Genomic DNA, 5,739 nt, shown 5'->3' with positions numbered 1-5,739 from the left:
CTCAGTACATCAAATCCATGAACTCGTAATGACCATAACTGGTACAAAACGCTATTTTTGAAACGTCCGCGCAACTGATGATACCATGACCTCAAATAAATCTTGTAATACACAGAGGTACCCTGAAGTTGGTCGAACAAATCATCAATCTGCGGCAAAAGATACTTGTTTTTTACTGCCGCTTAGTTCAACTGTCTGTAATCGATACAGAGACGCATAGAACCATCTTTTTTCTTGACAAAAAGCACTAGCGCTCCCCAAGGTAAAATGCTCGGTCGGATATATCTCTTTTCCAACAAATCCTGCAACTGCTGCTGCAACTCCCTCATCTCTGCTGGTGCTAGATGATAAGGTTCATGAGAAATTGGTTCCGTCCCTGGCACAAGTTCAATCCCGTACTCGACTTCTCTAACTGGAGGAAACCCTAAAATCTCATCCGAAAAAACATTTGGGTACTCACAAACTACTGAAAACTCCTCAACAGCCCTGCTCATCATGGATGTATCAATCGCATAGATAAGGTATCCTTTCCCACCCACCTCTAAAGCCTGACAAGCCCTCAGAGCTGAAACTAGAGGCATAAGAGGTTGCGCACCCTCACCATAGAAAAACCAATTATCACCGTCAACCGGATGACATTGAACAACCTTTTGATAACAATCCACAGTAGCTATATAAGAGGTCAAAACATTGATACCCAAAATACAATCAAAATCCTACATCGCTAGAATCATAAGATTCGCTACTAACCCCGAGCCTTCAAACTCTAAAGTACAACCCAAGACTAAACGTTTGGCCAAAGCTGAATGACCAGTCGGGGTAGACACTGACAGTACTATGTTTAAGGATAGGTACGACAATACATGTCTCTTAACAAAATGTGTTGAAACGAATGAATGCAATGCACCAGTTCTATGAGAACAAAAGCAGGAATCTCACACAAAATAAGTGTAACCTGCGATAACCTCCTCATTTTCCTTATGAACCCGATCTTGGCTCAGCGCAAAGACTTGTCGTAGAGTACGTGGTTTCTGGTTGGTACTCCCAACCGACTATCCTGATGGATTCTGTGGAACTAAAGCTTGAGAATCCGAGCCAGATGCTGATCCTCCAACCATCTACGGACAATACCTCTTCATGTGACCCATCTGTCCACAACGAAAACAAGCACCATTTGCTCCACGACATCTGTCTATAGGATGATGTCCCCCACACTTATCACACTATCTTTTCTTCTTCTCGGAATGGAACACACCTCCACCGAATCCTATCTTGATCCTGAACCTGATCTTGATGAAGAAGATGCACCAGATTTCTTAAAAGACTGGGCCCTAGGCCCCAAAGAGTTACCTGGTCGAAAGGAAGAAGAAGAAGAAAATTCCTTGTTCCTCTTGAGAGTGTTCTCTGCTTGACAGCAATGGTTTACCAACACTTCGTACAACGTTGGATCATCGTTGATAGCTAATTGCCCATAAATCTTCGGGTTAAGGCCTTACAAGAACAGATCATACTTATCTTCCAAGCTGTTGGCAACATACGGGCAGTAAGGTAGAAGTTCAAATAACTTATGTTGGTACTCATCGATAGACATGTTTCCCTGCTTCAAATTCATCAACTCATTCGTCTTTGCCTGTCAGAGGGCTGCAGGAAAGGACAGCTCTTAGAATGTTGTACGAAATTCCTCCCACCTAGTTTGAACCTTGCTTGGATATAAAAAGTGCGGAAATAGACCTCCACCACTTGCAAGCGCTTCCATGAAGAAGAAATTTGACAGCCTGCATCTTCTACTCATCAGTGTAATGGTACACCTCAAAGCAGTTCTCCATCCCTTCTAGCCAATTCTCAGGAACTTCGGAGTCTCGGCGCCCTCCAAAGGCTTAGGAGCCATCTGCACAAACCTGCGCATATCAAAATGGTGCCTGTCTTTTCTGTGGCGATGGTGCCTCCGAGGTGGCTTTCTCTCCTCGCTGTTTCCCCAACGACCTCCAACACTCCCATGACTCTCATCTCCACATCCAGCCATCTGGTAAAAGTAATATAATTAAACCTCAAGACTATTTATCTAGATCCCAAATCTCAATGCATGCTTTGATACCATAAATGTAGTGACTCGTCCCGAAATGGGGTTTCCAAAACAAAAAACAAAGGACATGAGCTAACAATTCTCAGTACAGAAGTATGAGTATACACATGCTATGAATGCTAAATGCAAGTGAAGGTATCGAAAACCTATCCATATAGAATCCTGCCAAACAAAGATGCCATGATAAGTAGTACGCTGGACCGTCGTATCAGGAGGCACTCCCATACCATAAATCATGGACTATTTGGATTCAAAAACATGTCATCCATCCACAAAATATAATAGGGCTGAGCGACCCCTCTATAGGTAATATCAATGGTAAAAGGCCCAACATAATAATGCATGCAACATAATATCTATGACATAATCAATGCACATATCAGTAATGCCACATAAAACATGCAAACATAGAACATGCATGCTCAACCAGGGTATATTGGATAGTACGTCCGTACCTCAAATTAAGCACCCTAGCTATTCAAGTCCTCTAGTTCAAGCCTATAAGCAGACAACGATTGTATCATTATCTATTCTCTAAAAGCCTTAACTAGACTAATAGATACTCACTTAAGCTAATCTGAGTCTAGTGGTATACATGTGTCCGTCGTCAGCCCTTTGATGTCGATGACCTCAAAACTTAGGAAAACTCCGCCACAATCCCGGTAGCACCCTGCTAACGTCTAGCCTCTGAAAGAACGCTAAGAAGCCCCTAAAAGCTAGTAAGAAACGAGAGGGAAACTGTGGGAATTTGCAACTGAAAATGAACTCTCGGCTCTTTATTTATAGACCATGTTCGAAACTTCCGAACTTGCGATTGGAACTTCATTCCGAATGCTCTCCACCAACCACATGTCTCTGATTTGACAACTCGGTTGCCGACAGTAGTTCGGAACTACCGATCCTAGTTCAAAGCTTCCAAACTTCCTCGTGTCCAATCACCCAATCAAAGCCCATGCTGTGCCTGACTGTCACACAATCAAAATTATCGATCTCACGTTCGGAGCTTCTGAACTGCTCGTAGCTTTCGAACACTAACCTTGGCTTCCGAACCAGTTTGGTACTTCCAAACTTTCTTCGGAACTTCCGAAGGACTCAGACCTTCCGATCAACAATGCTAGCTTCTGAACACGTTTGGAGCTTTCGATATTTCCTTCGGAACTTCAGAACTGTCCCAAACACTTAAAGCATTAGAAGCCATTTTTGATTATTTTGAATCCAATTATCAACTCTTTAAGCTCAAATTAGTATCCTTTAGTCATGCTTAAGTATTATATTATCGCGATTATGAGTCGGTCTTCTACATTTAAACACATAAATTTTCCATAATAATAAATTAAATTATCATGAGTAGATTTACGGATTTGAGGACATTACAATACGTTTTATTATAGGCTTGGATCCTAGACCCGACCTATAGATATACGTAAGTACTGACTGAGATATTCAACTGATTATGCATTCTTATTTTTTGCATTTTATTTGTCATGATATACATGTAATTCTGCTCATATGTTTCATGTTCATATATCTCGTTGAGCCATATCTCCTTCGAGATAACCATTTGTAGTAGGGTCGCTCGGTCCTACTTGTGGACGTTGGGACATCATGAGTCATAGTGACCAAAGGGTCGGGAGGGCTGTGATGCTTCAAGGACACTTTAGATCCATGTTTGGACGAGTGTGCTAGTTACCTTGAGGGGTATTTCCGTGTTGGTACTATGTACTCAGGCGTCTCCAGTCTAAGCATGAGTTTTCTTATTGGTCCACTTACCAGTTCACGTCATATGCATGCACATATAGACTTGTATACTCATATTTTTTGTATTGGCCGTTAGCGCTTACGTCCTTATTTTCATCTTGGACACCCTATTCCACGAGACATGCCTTAGGTTGGATGATCCCAGCAGGAGCGAACCTTGAGGCATGGAGCAGTTCCATCTAATGTTCTGAGTTGGCCCTATTTTTTTTACCTGGGTTTTTCAGTATGATACTCTATTCGATTTGGTTGTATTTGTAACTAATATTTCAGACTGCTGGTTTGGGATTTTTTTTGTATCATTACTTTTCCATTGCCTATCTAATTATGATTATTTAAGTTAATTGCATGCTAAAAAAATCTTATTAGTAGGTGATTTCGAAGTAGGTCACTACAAGTAAAATGCAACTTTAAATGTGACAAGACATGTTACTTCATTGCCGACTGTACTAAGACAAATAAGGATGAGAAAAATTAAGTTGAGAAAGGCAAGAAGCCTTATGAGAGAATAAAGAGGTCCAAAGAGGAGACGAAGTCATACAAAAAGAGGCATGAGGTGTTGATAGCAGAGGAATGCAAAGCAAAGCAAAGTGTGAAGATTCTGGTAGGGAATCATCTTAATCAAAGACATCAAGCAGTTACAGTGATGATAATGAAATAAAGTTCTTGATGGCCAATGATGATCAACCATCTACAAGTGAACAGATATTCGATTTCAACTCAAGTGATTTTACACAAGAAGATCTGGTAAATGCATTACACAAAATGGTAAATGAGTACCACAGATTGTCCTTATCATATGAGAAATTTAAATCAAAGAAAGAACATTTTTCAGACACCTCTACTGAACCCAGTTGAGAACAATCAGTTGATAAAATCAGACTAAATACAGAGATTGATAAGATCACGACTGATAATAAAGTATACAATTTGAAATTCAGCAGTTAAAATAAGAAAACATGAGGCTGAATGAGCTGACAAAAACATGGAACAAGTCGTCAGTATAGTTAACTGAGATGCGAGAGTTGCAAAAGCCAAGTGGAGACAAAAATGGTCTCATCTTTAGTAACAATGACTATTGCAGGAGCCGAGTGCTCGCCAAAAAGTGGATATGTGCAAAGGAATATACATACACATTGTGAAGTCCAGTTTGGGAAATGAACGGAGATCCTGCCCCCAAAATCGAGAAGACTTTTGATGTTTTGAATCAGAGGAGGAAATTTGCATTGAATGTGTGTATGAGAGTTCCAATGCAAAGCAAAACTGAAAGCCTCCACAATCCTGTCGAGCTAAGGAAAGCTCGATGAAAGGCTATCGTAAACAATACTATAACTCCAAGTCTGTTCAAAGACGATACAAGAAACTTAAGGATGTGGATAAGGTGAAACAACATCTTGTGTCCAGCATACATCACACACATCACTCGCATGCATCTGCATGGGAACCAACCTTGTGGGACACTTACAATGGTCGATCAGTTAAGGTTGTCAAAGTTTGGGTTCCAAAAGTCTTAATCTACCCTGGACCCAAGTAGGTATGAGGACCAAGATCATTAAAACTTGTGAATGCATATAACTAGAGTAGGACTGAAAATTCAATTTGGTACTTGGATAGTAGATGTTCAAGGCACGTGATTGGAGAAATTCAGCTGCTTGTTCAATTGAATTTCTTCTCATGTCCTAAGATCACATTTGATGATAACTCCACAAGTAAAACCGTGAGAAGGGGAATATTATCCACTTAGATCAAAATCATGTATGTCAAATTGAATCTCAACCCATGGACACATATAATTGCAGAATGACTCTTCTACCCATTGGAAATGTATAAATGGACTCTTACCTCATAAAATCGAAAATACACATATTTTTGTTTGTCATATATCGCTGCATCAATGAAAA

Source organism: Henckelia pumila, chromosome 2 (genome assembly GCF_033568475.1).
Source record: "Henckelia pumila isolate YLH828 chromosome 2, ASM3356847v2, whole genome shotgun sequence".
Lineage (NCBI taxonomy): Eukaryota > Viridiplantae > Streptophyta > Magnoliopsida > Lamiales > Gesneriaceae > Henckelia > Henckelia pumila.
This window is presented reverse-complemented; position numbering follows the sequence as displayed.